This window comes from Herpailurus yagouaroundi, unplaced genomic scaffold (genome assembly GCF_014898765.1).
Source record: "Herpailurus yagouaroundi ecotype Mexico unplaced genomic scaffold, PumYag 186, whole genome shotgun sequence".
NCBI classification, from domain to species: domain Eukaryota; kingdom Metazoa; phylum Chordata; class Mammalia; order Carnivora; family Felidae; genus Herpailurus; species Herpailurus yagouaroundi.
Window position 1 is genome coordinate 41,660,386 of NW_024412417.1, and position 16,113 is coordinate 41,676,498.

The 16,113-nt window shown below is 53.1% G+C and overlaps 1 long non-coding RNA gene across 2 annotated transcripts in view; it reads left to right on the forward strand.

Annotated features, from left to right (window-relative positions):
• Window positions 1-2,002: 2,002 nt before the first annotated feature.
• The window catches only part of LOC121043023 (uncharacterized), a 24,182-nt gene continuing 10,071 nt past the window's right edge, over window positions 2,003-16,113 (forward strand). The window contains exons 1-2 of one of the 2 annotated variants that reach the window (XR_005796644.1): window positions 2,003-4,395; window positions 14,555-14,841. This is a non-coding gene — a long non-coding RNA (uncharacterized LOC121043023). Of the gene's footprint in view, window positions 4,396-6,980; window positions 8,820-14,554; window positions 14,842-16,113 lie in introns of those variants that run through there. The other variant, XR_005796645.1, reaches the window with a different exon arrangement.

Consider the following 16,113-nt stretch of genomic DNA (forward strand, 5'->3'; position numbering starts at 1 on the left):
GGTATGGGTTACGACAGCGATCACAGATTAAACCAGCAGAGACAAAGGCACCGAGAGCAGACACCAGGAGGGAGTTTCCAGTTCTCCTTTCCCAGTCGAGTTCCACGGACACTTTAATTCTCCCAGCCACGTGTGGTGGGGAACAATGCACATGCCCGCTGGCGAACCAGGGAAGCTCATCTGAGCCTCCGTGTCCAGGGTGTTATGGGGCCGACGCACCCGCAGGTCTGACGTTCACCGCACACTCCCCAGCCCCCTGTGCGAACTGGATTCTGGTGGCTGTCAGACCTTCGCAGCCATCGTTCAGGTTTTAGAGTATTTTCCTGCGAGGCTTCAGGGTGGACGCAAAGTCCGAAGGGAGACAACCACGCTGCTTGCCAGGACTGCCACCGGGCTGCAGGAGCCGCCCGCCCCCCCAGAGATTTCCCTTCTCCTCTGTCGCCCTTCATCTGGCTTCAAACGTGCCCGGATCGGGAACCAGGACGCATAGTCACCCCCCACCCCCCTTTCCTTTCTCTCTCTCTTCTCCAGTGCTATGCTATGCGATGGCTATGCTTGCATTTTCTCCCCCAAATGCCTCCCCACATTTCTCCTCTCCGTTTTCAGGGGCAGGCCCTTCGGGTACCCTCTAACCGGATCTCTCTTTTTCCTCAAACCCTCCTTGCTGGGGTCCCCGGGGGATTTGCAAACAGACCAAAGCATGGTTCTGTCTCAAAAGTTGCAGTGGCTTCCTACCGCTACCCAGCTAACTTCAGGTTCTTCAGAGAGCCTTCTAGGTCCTCAGCGATCTGGTCTTAATCAATTTCCGTAGGCTTAGACTCACTTCCCTCCCAAGCTTCAGTGAGAACAACTTTCCCTGTGCCTGAGACCCATGCTTCATGTTGGCCACTCTACCTTCCCGGGCATCCGTTTTCTTCCAAGCCTGTTCAAAGAGGGGGGGGGGGTCTCCCTGGTGGCTCAGTGTCAAACTAGGTTTCCTCCTGTGTGTCCCTGGAGAGTGTTGTCCTGTTTGTACTGAATTTGGACTTTAAAAGGAAAAACACACTTGCTTGTGTGGTTATTCTTCTCACCAGAGGACCGTGTATGGTGGGCAGGTGTTTTCAGAGCACAGAGCAGAGTTTGGGGTTAGCTCTGGCTGTGACACTGGGCTTTGCCACCTGAGCTCTCTGTGACCTTCCTCGGGTGCCTTGCCCTCTTGCAGGCTGTAGCGTCCTTCCTGGGAAGTGGGGAGAATGACCCGTGTTACAAGGATTCATATCTGTATTTACATGCCCACCCTTCACTAGACCATGGGCTCTTCAGGAGAGAGACTGGGACCATTGAAACTCTAGGAACTTGTTCATTCCCACACGAGCTGCCGTGCTTACAAATGGCAGGCAGAAAGGGAAATGGAGAATTGGATTAATCCATTGTGGGGCCATGGCATCTGGCTGCATTGTTCTGCCACGGCTAGCAGTGGGTGCCACACGGTCTGGCACATTGTTGCCCACTTCTGCAATAACCTCTCTGCAATAACCTGTGCGTCCAGGTCCCTGCGGCAAGGGCACAGTGGTTTCACGATGTAGGCGACTCACTCTCTCCAACTCGGGGCTCCCTGGAGGACGTTCTCCCTTGGAACCACGTTGCCCCAGCATTCCGTCACGCTGTACCTTCCTTTAGCTCTCTGGGTGGCCTTTCCTGCCAGGAGATCCCTCTGCAACCACCCCAGTTTATCAGAGAAGTTCCAATGACGTGGAGTCTCTAAAGGAAATGCGTGGGAATTTCTGGTCCCTTTCCTTCACGAGGCCCCTTTGTTTCTGTGGCATCGCATACTTTTTCTCCCAGCCTGTCTGCAGAGAGGGGCAACCTTTGTGAGGTCACGAGGCAGTGCTGGGACATCAGTCCTCCAGGGACACTTTGCATTACAAAGAACAAAGACCATTTGCTTCAGACCATCAGGCTGGTTCTGATGCCACCTGGACCACAAAGCAAGGCAACTGTTCAAAAGATATCCTCTCTCTCATCCTCTCTCTCTCTGTCTCGCTCTCTTCAAGATCTACAGCTGGACTTCTCAAATGTTAAAATGTCTGGAAATTACCTGGGAATCATGTTAAAATGCAGATTCTGACCCGGGAGGTCTGTGCGGGGGCCCTGAGATCTTGCATTTCTGACGAGCTCCTGGATGACACTTTTGCCACATATCCTTGGGCCAAGCTTTGGAAACCAGAGTCTGGCTACCCAGCCAGGCATCTGGCCAAATCTGTGTCCTCAATACTTAGTATTTGTTGCCAGGTAAACAGTGGGTAGCGGGTAAAGTGTCGCTGGATGGATTAAAGAATTAATTTCTCCTAATTATAATGTTGACAATCAAAGCCAGTGTTTGAGCTCTTAGTATCTGTCAGGCGCTGTGACTTATATTAAATCTAACTAGCGCCGTGAGAAGGACTTCTAATCATTTCTCCATTTGGCAGGCGGGAAACCCAAGCCCCAGAGAGGCTGAGTGACTGTGGTGAGGGTGAAGCCGGCATGTGGACCCCAAGTCTGGGCCTTGAACATCTGTGGTATCCAGAGTGTCATAGGAAGGGGAATGGGGTACCGAGTTGCAAAGGAGCATTTTCGAGTGCATTGTGGGTGCTCGGTCATTTCTCTTATGTCACTGATGTCCTGCATCCACCTTGATGTCAACGATATAGCTCCCTAAGTAGAAAGGGTTACTGTTCTGTGCTAGGACATAGATTTCCAAGTGATCAGGAGGGGACAATCCTGGGGACCCGGGACTCTCAGTGGGGTGCTCGCAGGAACGTGGCTGAAGTGTGTGGCTGCATATGACATCGAGGGCGAGCCCACAAACTTCACCAGACTCTCGAGGGCATGCGACCTCAGAAGAGCCAGGAACGACTGCTTTAGACAATCAGAACTGTCTCTATCAAGGGTTCTCCTGCTGGACAGAATTAATTCTTCAGAATTGCCAGGGAGAGGAAATAAGCTTGAACAAGTGGCAGGAGCTTGCTAAGACTTGGCCTGGTTTTGGACTGTTGAGTCCCTGGGCACTGTGGCCCCTCTCTTCCCATCTCCATTAGATCCTGCTGGGACCTTTGTGTGGCATCTCTTCTCCCCACGGGGCAGGAGCCACGTCCTATCCATCGTCAATTGGAGGAAGTGTGCCTCTGTGTCTGGCACAGAGCAGGACTCTGAAATGCTAGTGGAGTTGGTAGGTCTGGGTAGCAGGGGCTAGAATTCTCTAGAATTCATTTCCCCAGCCAGTGAAGGCGGTCTCCTCTGCCGGGGGAGCGGGAGAACCCGGAGGGACCAGGAGCGGAAGCTGTCGTCTTTTAGTTGGCCACGAGGCGGCGCTATTGGTCTGCACTCGGGTCCCGGCCATTGTCTCCGCCGGCTCTGCGACAACGCATTATTCAAGAGGGTGATCGCTACCAAAGGCTAGACTCACGACGTATCATGTCACACAAATGGCCGATAATGAATGGGACGGGGCAGCCGATTAGCTGCATCCCAGCCCCCTCGGACCTGCTTTTGCGTGGACGGTACCTGCAGGACCGACCCCGCCTCGCCTACGCTCTGAAGGAGTCGCAGATCCTCGTGAAAACCCACAGGTTGCTGCCAACTCTTTCCCAGGGCGACGCCTTCCTCGCTCCATATGCGCATCAAGAGGCGGACGGAAAACGATCCCTCTCGCGCAGGCCGCACCAATTTCCAGCCTCACTTTTAGCTGGGCAACCGTCGATTGTGCCCTGGAGGGGTGTGCGGGGAGGTTTCGGCGAATTGGGCAGCGGCAGCCGCAGCAGCAGCGGGAGGCAAGGCCCAGGCGGGCTCGGCGGCGGGAAGAGGGGAAAGTCGCCTCCTCCGTGCGGTCTTGCGTCCCGCCGGACCTGCGTCCCCCCCTCCCGCGGGCCCCAGTCCAAGCTCCCGCCTCTAGGCGGCAGCACCGCAGCACGGAAGGCGCTCCAGAGCCCGGCCCAGGCCCGCGGGGTTGCAGCTAGTGCTGCTTTTGCCTGCGACCTCTGTGAGCACACCGGTGTGATTTGGGGCACGTGGCCTCCTGTCCTAGGCCCGGCCTCTGTTTTCCCCTCTGTAAAATGGGGACGTTAGCACCTGCTGCACCAGGTATGTGAAGGCTCTTCAGACACTCTGACAAGCACGCTCAGGGGGAGGCACTTGGAGCATTAGGGGAAACCCAGGGCCTGGGTCTTAAGGTGCCGCGCGGGCAAATCTCTTAACCTCTCCGGGACTGAAGTGGCCGGTCCGCAGAAGATGAGGTTGGAGCGGGTGACGTTGGAGGTTTTTTTCCATCCTGCACCTCAACCTGTGATAAAACACAGCTATCCCGCGTACTACGCCTTCGAAGCCTCGATCTGGCAAACGATCAGAAATGATGCGAGCAAATGCATGAGCGGGCAGGTAGGGTGATCTGGATTATTCATCTCGCTTAGTTCATCTTTTCCCAGGGGGTGAAGGGTCCACGATACTTTCTTCTCCTGGCCTTCTGGTCTTACTATATATAAGCAGTCTCAGAGATCACCTCCCGCATCCCTCCGGAGCCTTCTGTAGCATCCCCAGGCAATGTCAAATCTTTCTGACTCTGCCCGGGCTCATTGCACCTGAGAACACAAAAACGATACTGTTCTTGTGCTGGTCTTGGAATTGAGTCTATTTCCCCCTCCCCCAGTCTTCTTGGTCTATGTTAAGGTAAAATGGACTCTTTGTCGTGGTTGTGTGCACGTGCCTGTCTCACGCTCTCTCTGCAAAGCAGGTGTCTGTAAGTTCTGCACTCTAGGCGGCTAACACAGTGCCTGGCCGGTGGTGATCAGCTGAAGAGACTCTCAGGTGAATGAATGAAGAGAGTAGGTGGGAGATGGAATGGGTAAATGAATGAATGGGGGAGGCATCTCTCATAACAGGGTTTCCCACTCTGTGGCAGTGTCATGGGTAAGGACGGATTTGGAGGAATCGTATCATACATTGGGCTGCCTTCTCTATAACACGGATGAAAGTAATCCTTTCTATGCTGCCCGAACAATGGATGCCAAGGTCATACGTCTGCAATCCCAAACTCGGTCTTTTTTTTTTTTTTTTTTTGTATTGTGTGTGTTCAAGTATAGACTTCATGTTCCCTTTTATTTTCCTTGAAGGTTAAACTCTTGCTTTTTTTCATCTATAAAGATGTTTTAAAACCCCATCTTCAAGCTTTAAAGATTTTTCTCCCAGCAGCTAGCTATAGGTATATAAAATCCACCCACCTTACAAATGAAAATGATTGATACACATCAAAAAAGTTATCTGCATCAGATAATAAAACCCAGCTTAAGTCTCTCTTGAAATGCTCACGCTAGGAATTTAACTGAAGAGACAGGTTCCCTACCGACTCAGCGGTGGGGACTTTAGGAGTGGGGAGGGTTCTAGGTGGAAAGGGAAACTCACATTTATGCGGGAGACATCCTAAGCCCTTTATATAAGAGACATCATTTAATCCTCCCACTACAAGGAAGTTAGCACCAGCCCGAGTTTTGCAGGGGAGGGAATTCAAAGCTCTGGTGTGTTAAGCAACTTGTCCAAAGCCGCACAGGCCAGTTGGTGGTACTCGCTCCCAATTAGGTTTCTGAACACGCAGACCGCCCCTCCACCCCACCCCAAACACACGCACTATGATCCCACCATCGTGGGACTCCGCGAAAAGAGACACTGGTAGGAAAATATGTAGAAATTAAGTACATCTTGTGGCCGCAGACCGCTTCTGGTCCCTCCTTGCCCGAGGCCGGGTCCTAGTGCACCCATGTCAGCCGCAGAGGTTCAGAGCGAGGACTGGGAAGTCAGGCAGATGTGGGCTCAAATCTCAACTCCTCCACTAATCAGTTGTACAGCTTTGCACAAACTACTTAAACTAATTCTTGGTCTCTTTGTGAAATGGGGATCATGGTGTTGCCTACTTTATAGGGTTGTTTCAAAGGTTAAGAGACATAATGAAAATAAAGTATTTAGAAGTGTACCTGGGCACAGTAGATACTAGTAAATGTTAACAGGACATGTTACTAAGGCGTGAACGGTGCTTTGACTTTTCACCCTTGGCTCTGTAGTGGACCACTCTCAGCCTCACCCGTAGCCCAAGAGAAAGTCCTCCCTTTCCTCAGGACACTTAAGTTTGGTCTTTTAGAAATGGTCTTAATAAGTATTTAAATCTGTGATGACTATTAGTATGAATGGCACCTCCTATAGTAACACAGTGCACAACGTGTACAACAGTGCCCCGTGGCCCTGGATCTCTTTGGAAAAGAAAGAGAAGCACTTTTTTTTTTTTTTTCTCCCTAAGAGGAAGAGGAAGACTTCATGCCTCTCAGGGATGGACCGCCCTTGCCCCAGTGGGAAACTGACCGGCAGATGAAGGCTCAGTCCTTTCCTAGTGGGCATGGGGGTGGAGGCTGATTTCACAGAGGGGAAAGGGGCAGGAGCAGGATCTCAGAGAAAGATAACTGAAATTCCTGAGCCACCAAGAAGAGGAGGTGTGGGGGTTACCCAGGCAGTTGAACCTTGAGCTGGGAAGCAGTGGGAGGGTGCTGGGCCGACTGCACCTCCGGTTTCACTGTGTCCTCACTGTGGCCCATTTCTCCATGGGGAAGAGCTTCACTGTGCGGAAGCAGCGGTGGGTGCCGACAAAGCCCATCTGCTCCAATGGACCACACGGGGCTTGACAGAGAGGACCAGGAGTGGCCGCCATGGTGCTTGGGAGACCAGAGACCCTTCCATGTTTCGACTGTAAAACCCTCCGATAAATTGCATTACGGTGTATCAGTTAAGAATGAGGGGTTCAGAGGCACACGTCTCTCTCCATCACTGCCTAGTTGTAAGATCTTGGGCGAGTTCCTCAGTTTCCCCGTCAATAACATGAAGATGCTAACAATACCTAACCCAGTATGTTGCGGAGGCCGGATGAATTAATGCCCATAAAGTGCCTAGAACGGCATCTGGCGTGCAGTGAGTGCTCGGTAAAATGTGACCTGTTATCATTTTAGAGTTTCAAGAGAGATGGGAGGCTCCGCAAATCTCAAAGTGGGGTTTATTGCTGATCGTGGCTGACAAGGCTGAGGTGGACTTCATCGGATTTAGCAACATAGGGAAATGGGACGTTCCTTGTAAAAAATAAGATAAAATAAAACAAAAGGGAAACATGACATTTCTTGGACCAGAGAGTTAGCGAAGCAATTCACTTGCGTTGCGGGTCTCGTCGCTGTTGTTGGCGTGGGTGGCGCTTCTGCAGGCCCGGGACCACGGCCGGTCCTTGCTCAGTCGCTGTTGTGGCTGCCCTACAACGTGGTGTTGTCCCCTACTCTCCCATCCCCACTCTTCCAGAATATGGCCCCTTCTGCTTCTGCACCTCCCTCCCCTGTGGCCCTGCGAGGGGGTCTGTAGGTTGTTTTCATGGTGTAACATGACTTGGTGGGGAAAAGTCAGGGACAAATCACAGGCAGGTAAACACGTTCCCAGAGGCTCATGGAATTATCTCCGCCATTTTGCTGGTTTGTGGTTCCCGATTCCCTTTCTGAGGGATTCGGTTTCCTGCTGCTCTTTCCTATTCCCGGACACAGGGCTCCGCAAACCTCCCGTCCCTGTCCTCAGCGACTTCTTCCCCCTGAATTCCCCTGCTGCCTGCAGATCCAAGAAGGCTCCTCCAGAGATGTCTTCGCCATCCAACGCGGAGCCCGAGGCACAGGTGACACGCTCAAGCTTTGTGTGAGGCGCAGTCCCAGGGCAGCGAGAGCGAGGGGAAAGGGGAGTGCCACAGACAGGGCAGAACACAAAGGCAAGGGGATGCATTGCTGAGGCCACAGCGTCACAAGAGGACACCTGCTTGCTCGGTGTAAGACATCAGCTCAGAACAATCTACCCTGGGGAAGAAGGGACAGCTCCTTCTCATCTCCCGTCTCTCGTTGGCCAAAGTTGGCTCCGGAAGGGTGAACCCCTCTGCGCATCTTCTGGATGTGGGGCGCAGACCCCGGCTGATGGCTCACAGCACAGTGCTCCACCTGAGCCTGGACGTGGCAGGGAGCCGGAGCCTGGGTCTGCTCTGGCGGGACGGGGGTGCCGGAGCTGCTTCCGTGCCCCTGCCGAGGGTGCGATGGAGCCTGTGCGGGACCCCAGACCTCGCTGCAGGAGAGCTGGCACAGACGAGAGGTTACGGGGACAGCGGCTGGCACTCTCCTCTGAGTAGACGGCCAGGTCGTCTTCGGGGGAGGCGGGTCGGTAGTGGCGATGTGGGTTGTGGGGGTCTGTCCTCTCTCTGGTGACTCAGAGACTTCCGTGAACTTCGTCTTGTGCCGTCACCATCTCAACCTGTGGCTTCCAAGGTCACTGCAATAGTGGAAATGAGGAAGGAACGAAGCTCCGGGGCTTTTTACCTCCTCCATAAGGGGACACACTCGCTTCCGCCCATCTTCCATCCACCGGAAGGAGACACACTCGCTTCCGCCCATCATCCGTGTGAGGGGCTCAAAGGCCCCAGGCTGACTTCAGCTGGAGTGAGAAATGTAGAGCAGCACCTGCAGGGGTCTTGTGATCTCCGCCTGGCTCTCTGCACCCCCACCTCCTCCCGCTTCCCTCTCTGCATCCTGTACGGGAGGAGTTTACACAGGTGGGCAGTGTTTTTTCACATCTGTTGGGATCCCCGGCGGCACCCCCTTTGGAACCAGCCCTGGATCAGGCTTCCTGCAGCAGCCCCTGGTCAAGGACAGCCCAGCGTGGGCACTGATTCGACCCCCTGTGTGATTGGATACCTTTAGTGGGGGACTTGGCTGGACGGCCCCCCCCCCCCCCCCAGTGTGGGCAAAATTTTCGTAAGTTGACTTTCTGCTTTTGCAAGAGTCAGGGTGGTGTGACGGCTTCCGTCTGGCTCTGGCTCCCTCCCCACTTCCCTTCCTAGGTGTCTCCTCCAACAAATCTCATGCACATCTAATAGCACCTGTTCCTCAGGGAACCCAGACTAACACATACATCATGATGACGCTATAGATAATTTCCAGCCCTGCTTTAAATAGTGCACTGTATTTTTTTTTCTATAAGTAAATATCGTTTCCTGTATTTTATTTGTTTACTTTTCTAGGGATCTTTTGCTTATTTATTTTTTTTTTTTCAAATCACAGATGCACTCAATCCATTTTATTTTCCTGAAGAGGCCTCTCCAGGAGCGCTCTGATCCCTCCTGCAGCCTGGAGTAGGGGTGGAGGTGGGGTGATGGGTGTCCCCTGGGCCTGGATGCCACCTAGAAGCTAACTTTTTTTTTTTTAGTTTTTTTAGAAGCTAACTTTTTTTTTTTTTTTTGATTTTTTTTTTCCAACTTTTTATTTATTTATTTATTTTTGGGACAGAGAGAGACAGAGCATGAACGGGGGAGGGGCAGAGAGAGAGGGAGACACAGAATCAGAAACAGGCTCCAGGCTCTGAGCCATCAGCCCAGAGCCCGACGCGGGGCTCGAACTCACGGACCGCGAGATCGTGACCTGGCTGAAGTCGGACGCCTAACCGACTGCGCCACCCAGGCGCTCCGTTTTTTTAGTTTTTTTAGAAGCTAACTTTTTTTTTTTTTGGACTCTGTAAATATTTTCATTTTGGTCCTTCAGGTGGAAGTAGTCCGATGGTATTCTGATTCTGGTTCTTTTGTGTGTGACCTTTCCTTCCCCTTTTCTATCTGGAAGCTGGTCAGATCTTCTCATCACATGTCTTAGTGTGGGTCTTCTTTCCTTTACTGTGCTGGGCACTTATGGCCCCTTTCTGTCTGAAGAGTTGGAAGTTACGAGACAGTGAATGATAAGAAGGGAGTCTCCTTCCACCCCCCATCTGCTGGCTTGTCGCTGTCTTCCCAAAGACATTGTTGTTACCGGTTACTTGTGCACCTTCTGGAGATGGGCCGAGATGCAGGGGCGGCTTGTAGGCTGACATTACATTCCCGTTATCAACACTGCCTCAACCCCCTACCAGGTCTCTAGAAACCTCCTTTTATAATATTTTTTTTTCAACGTTTATTTATTTTTTTTGGGACAGAGAGAGACAGAGCATGAACGGGGGAGGAGCAGAGAGAGAGGGAGACACAGAATCGGAAACAGGCTCCAGGCTCCGAGCCATCAGCCCAGAGCCTGACGCGGGGCTCGAACTCACGGACCGCGAGATCGTGACCTGGCTGAAGTCGGATGCTTAACCGACTGCGCCACCCAGGCGCCCCTGGAAACATCCTTTTAATAGCACGACAGGATTCTAATATATGGATATACCGCGAAAAGGATTTAATCAATTCACTCTGGTGAGGTTTTAGGCTGTGTCTACTTGTTGGATTGTGAGTGGGGCTGTGATAAGTGTGCTGTAAATCTTTGTGGACATCTCCAATTAGTTCCTCATATTCTGTTTCCTAAAGTGTGTTCACATGTTGCGTCTCGCTTCTGGATGAGACCGGTCATGGTCTTGCGTGGTTTCCTATTCTTTCCTCCCCGCGGATGGTTGAGGACGGGACCCCGTTCCGCTGGTAATGAAGCATGAATGCCAGGGAACATTTGGTTGCCTTTTGCCCACACGCAGAGTACAGAAATTCCCTTCCTGCAAATCACTTTTTGCTAAAGGGAGGCTTTCTCACTCATGCCAGCTGACACCGTCTTCAGGCCCAGCTGTCCACACAAACTCAAAGCTGTGAGCTTTGGAAGTCACGATTTCCCCGTCCCTCTCTGAGTTTCTGAAGCAACAAACCCAGCAGAAATTACACACTTTCTCCTTCTCCACAAGTCCTGAATGCATGGAGAGTTCAGATGCTTCCAGCACATTCTGCCCTCAGTGAGCCCTGATGCACACAGGAGAAACACCGCCTTTACGTTGGTTGGACAGTTTCCCTCTTTAAACTATTTTTATATCTAGAAACATCCAATCCCTCTCCACCTAGGTGAGGTTTCAGAGTGTCTTGCGGTTCCTCTTGATGGTTAAATGGCCTCACAGGGGTCAAGGTCACACAGTGATTTCAGGGCAGATCTGGGTCCTGATCCTTGACCTTCCAAGCCAACCTAGAGCTGATTCCACTTGGCAACGTGACGGGGCATGTTTTCAGAAAACTGAAAGAACCAGCAGAGAGTCAGAAGGAGATACTGGTGAAAAAATGGAGGCACTGGAGTCAGGGGGACATGACTGTGAATCCCAGACACTTCTCTTCTCTGAATCTTGGGTTCCTCTTCTGCAATATGGGCCTAGTGCACTACCCCTCAGTGTTGTCATGAGCATTAAAACATGGACACTAAGTCTGGGAGGCTCAGTCGGTTAAGCATCTGACTTCGGCTCAGGTCATGATCTCATGGTTCATGAGTTCGAGCCCCGCATTGGGCTCTCTGCCGTCCACAGGGAGCCCGCTTCAGATCCTCTGCCTCTTTCTCTCTCCCTGCCCCTCCCTCGATCACTTGCTACTCTCTCTCTCCCTCTCTCAAAAATAAATATTTATTTAAAACAATTTTTTAAATGTTTATTTATTTTTGAGAGAGGGAGAGAGACAGACCGTGAGCAGGGGAGGGGCAGAGAGAGGGAGACAGAATCCGAAGCAGGCTCCAGGCTGCGAGCCGTCAGCACAGAGCCCAACGTGGGACTCAAAGTCACGGACCGTGAGGTCATGACCTGAGCTCATGTCGGACACTTAACCGACTGAGCCACCGAGGTGCCCCTCAAAAATAAATATTTAAAAAATTAAAAAAAAAAAGAAAAACAAAACACAGACACAAACACATCGATCACAGGTTTCTGCACAGCAAGTTTCTGAGTACGCGAATAGAGCTGTCATGTGCTGACTTGAAATGCTGTGAAGAGACGGGTCAGAGTCTCCAGAACCACGGATGGTCGCGGTTAGATGGACCTCCAGGAGGACAGTCCAGATCTAGAAAGGGAAGGGGATGCTGAGGGCAGCGCCACAATTTGAATCAAAAGTCTATCTTCCCACTGTTGTTCTGTTTACGACACCCCGCCCAGGTTCCCCATGACCTTCTCCTTAGCAGCACACAGCCTAGTGAGGAGCACCCAACTCGTGCTTGGGAAGACCAGCACGGCAGCTTTCAGACGCTCTGGAGAGACAGATCGGGGACAGCCCGGAGTCCGGGAGGGTGGGATGAGTCAGGGGTGCGCAGGAGGCTGACTCAGTGTGGGGGCCCAGTGACAAACTCCAGCAAGAGCTCAGGTTTGCCTGGGAACATCTCCGACAAGGCTTGGAGGCTGCTCAAGTCCTGGAACTCTTCAGCTGGGAGGGAGGGAGGTTGGATTTCATTCTGGTCAGTTACCTGTTTTGTGGCGTCACAGCTCTTACGGTATCATATCTGCTCTGACCACGTTAACAGCGGTAACAAGCCAGCCCCTGAGTCTCTCATGTTAAATGTTGACATTAACGTTAACATGTCAACATGTTAAATGTTTCTTTCTTACTCACACTAAGTCTTTTGCAGGGGGTCCTGGCCAGCCAGTGGCCTTCTATAGGGTTACTCAGGATCCCGGGCTCCTTCCATGTTGGGGCTCTGCCCGTCCCGAGAGGCCACTGCCGGACCTTCTGGATTCAGCCAGCACAGGAGGAGGAGGCTATGGGAGACTTTTTTTTGTGGGCCAGGCCTGGCAGTGTCCCCAGCACGTATATCCATAGGCCAGAGCTCAGTCCCATGGCTGACAGTGCAAAGAAACCAGGAAACGTAGACAAGCTGTGTGGCTTGGGTGACGTGAAATGGGTTTTGGGAACACAACGCATTCCCTGTATGTGAATCCCTCTGCGCCTAGAAAATGAGTTCTTTAGGAGGCTGGGACCGTGTCGTGTTTGCCCCACGTTCCTGGACCCGGCAGGGTATGTGGCGTCGGGAGGGTACTCGACACGCAGGGATAGAAAGCATCTAACGCTTTGGCTTTGTCCTGGTTTGGGGCTCTGTCCCCCCTCTCCGGACTTGGTGACTAGCCCCAGCTTTCTCTGGGTGAGTGGTCACCCTGGCTTTTCCTGTTTCTGGCTTCTACCCTGGCTCTGATCTCTCCACCTTGAACCTCAGCCCTGGGCCCATCCACCCCCTGCAAGGGACAGGAGGACCAGACAACCAGAAAGAATGCCTCCCCCCGTCCCTCCGCACCCTCAAATCACTCCAGTTCCTGTAGCTATGCCAGCCTTCTAGCTCGAGCAGGCCTCCACCCGAAATACCGTGTCTGGAAGCTTTTCCAGCAAGAAGACAAGCCTGGCCTGTATCAGGGCTGTCCGTGTCGGATCAGAGATGGCCCGGCTGGGAACTGACCATCAGTCTGACCCACAAAGCCGACGGGGACCCGAGGGCCCCGCAGCTGCGGCCTGGGCCGGGCAGACAAGGTCCCTCCCAGGCCCGGGCCCGCGGGCAGCCTGTCCTCATGCTGGTCCCTTGTCAGCCTCGGATCCAGATAGAGCGACTCCAAGGGTGAGAACGAGAAAACAAACAGCTCCCAGCACACCGCCCGATGTTTTCCAGCTTGGAGAAAGAACGCCAGTTCAAAGGGCTGCCCTAGTTTCCAGCAACGAGCTTTCCCGCAGGGAGGTGGGAGCATGTTGTGTTGATGGAGCACAAGGGAACATCAAAAGGGATGTTTTGGAGACAGAGATGAGAGGTGGGCTTTTGATAAAGAACGTTGACTTCTTCTCTGGAAAGGAAAAAAAGGAAATTTGGGATAGGAAAAGAATCAGGATGGGATAAATAATAATCGCCATTTTTTGGTCTAATCTATGCCAAGCACTTTACCTTTTCTGCCATCGAAGTCATCCACCGGAGAGCCTGTGAGGTGAGTGTATTGTCGATATTTTATGGATGAGGAAACTGAAGCTGAGAGAGGTCCCGTAACTTGAGCGAGGTCACACGGCTGTAAGGGGTTGAGCTAGGAGAGAAACACAGGACTTTGCTGATGGCAAAGCTGATTTCTGCCCTGCTGTTTCACAGTCCTGGATTCCAGATTTTTCTGCCATGATAACAAAGTCCCTGCCATCCCCGCTTAGACTTTATCATCTGGGGTATTTGTGCCCCGAACCATTTTGCATTGCTTCTCAGTTAAGGCTCACAAAAATCGTATGAAAAGGGCATGATTATTTTCCAAGTTTTTTGAGGAGGAACAAACCCAGAGACGTTAAGTAACTTGTCCAAGGTCCTGGGGCCCGTAGGTGGTAGGAAGAGCACTGGAATGCCCCCGTCTGACCCCGAACCAGGGCTTGTTCCTCTCCGCCGGGGGCTGGCCCGCTACAGCCCCCGGGCTGGATCGGGCTGGCCGCCTCTTCTTGTAAGGGTCGCGAGCCCCCCCCCCCCCTTTTTTTCTTTACATTTTTAAGAATTGTTGTTACATTTTAAATGATTATAAAAAGTCAAAAGAAAAGTGCTATTTGGTGACATGTGAAACTTACACAGATTAACATTTTAGGGTCTGTCTATAAAAAAGTTTTATTGGAACACAGCCATTTCTGTTGTTTCCTTGCTGTCTACAGCTGCTTTTGTACTCCCGTGACTGAGTTGAGTCATTGTGATAGAGATCCTGTGGCCGGCAAAGCCTCAAGTATTTATTATCTGGCCTTTTACAGGAAGAACCTGCTGTCCTCTGCTCTACCGCGTCCTGTGGAAGAAGACAAAAGGGGGGCATCGCCACTGACTACAGAGAGCAGGGCGTCCAGTCTCCGTCTTGCAGGAGGAGCTGGGCCAGGCTGAAGGGAACATTGGCCTCTTTCCTGTTGATGGTACACGGCAGGCTCATCCTCCAGAGATGCCACCCGGGAGAGCCCAGCGGGGGCAGCTCTGAGGTTGCCGGCATGGCCCAGCGTATGGCCAACGCAGGGAATCAGGTGCCTGGGGACTCAGGGGCCGCCTCAAGGTAAGGGACAGGCAGGAAGGTGGTGAGAGGGCTTAGAACCTAGGGGGGACCAGAGTGTGCATGTGCTGAGTTGGCAGGAGTTGGGGGTGAGGTGGGTCGGGGCCGGCAGATGCCTCGGACTGGCCCATGAGGCTGGCTTTGGGTGGGTGATGGGGTTGTGGAGCAGACGTCACACTTTGTCCTCATGGTGATGGAGGAGGACAGGCTGACCATCAAGGCTTTAAGTCCAGTTGTAGAGCGTTCCGGAAGCTTTGGCCCCATGCCTGCAGACGGGTCGCTGGCCCGCTCCAGGGCGTGGTGATCTGAACTTGGCCCCCGTCAGTCTCTGGCGGGGAGGACTGTGAGCACTGCAGGGCACGGTGCATGCCGGGGCTCTGTCCTGCCCTTCTTCCGTGTGCTGGAAGGATGTGCCACACGTATTTCCTCTGACCTTCTAGGAGGGCTGAAGACGAAACGTCCCTTGCCCTCTGTGGAAGGGGACCTTTTCATTCCTGTAAAAGATTGAGACTCTGGGTATAATGAGTGACGAAAATCCCCACGAAAAAGTAAGAGTGAGGCTGGCGTCTGAGGGAGGAGACCATGCTCTTGGAGCTGGAGGAGCTGGAAGGGAGGGGGGATGCCTGCCACCCGCAGCACATCCCCGCGAGCAGGGTGCCGTGGGCACAGGAGGGGTGCAAGGGTCTGGGAGCTTTGAAATCTGGTCCTGTTCCTTGGCAGGGCTTAGAGAGAAGGCGGAGCGGGAAGGCAGGCGAGAAGGTTAGAAGAGGGGACCCCGGGTCTTGGGGGGCTCGTGCTGTTCAAGGTGTCTTAGCGCCCAGGTTGTTCAGGGACAGCCCCAGACTGGAAGAGGCCCCCTGCTCTCTGGGAGCTGCCCGGGGCTCCGGGATCGTGTGCACCTTACAGTGTGGACGAGCCCCACGGCGAGCAGGACGGAGTGTGCCGCGGCCCCACGCGGTAGGGGCACAGAATGCGAACTAGGCTGCGTGCAAAGAGTGGAAGAGTGGCATTTCCTAAGCCTCTGAATCTTTGGACTGATGGTCGTGTGTGCTACACAGGGGGAGTGCTCAGCACAGCTCAGCAAACACAGGACACTCATGCTTGCTCCTCCCTCCCCATTGTTCCTCCTCCCCCTCCGCCCCTCCCCCTGCTTCCCCTCCCCCCTCCTCCTCCTCCCTCTCCTCTTCCTTCCCCTCTCCCTCCTCCCCATTCTCCCCTTCCCCTCCTCCCCCTTCCTCCTCCCCCTCCCTCCTCTTCTTCCCCTCCCCCTCCTCC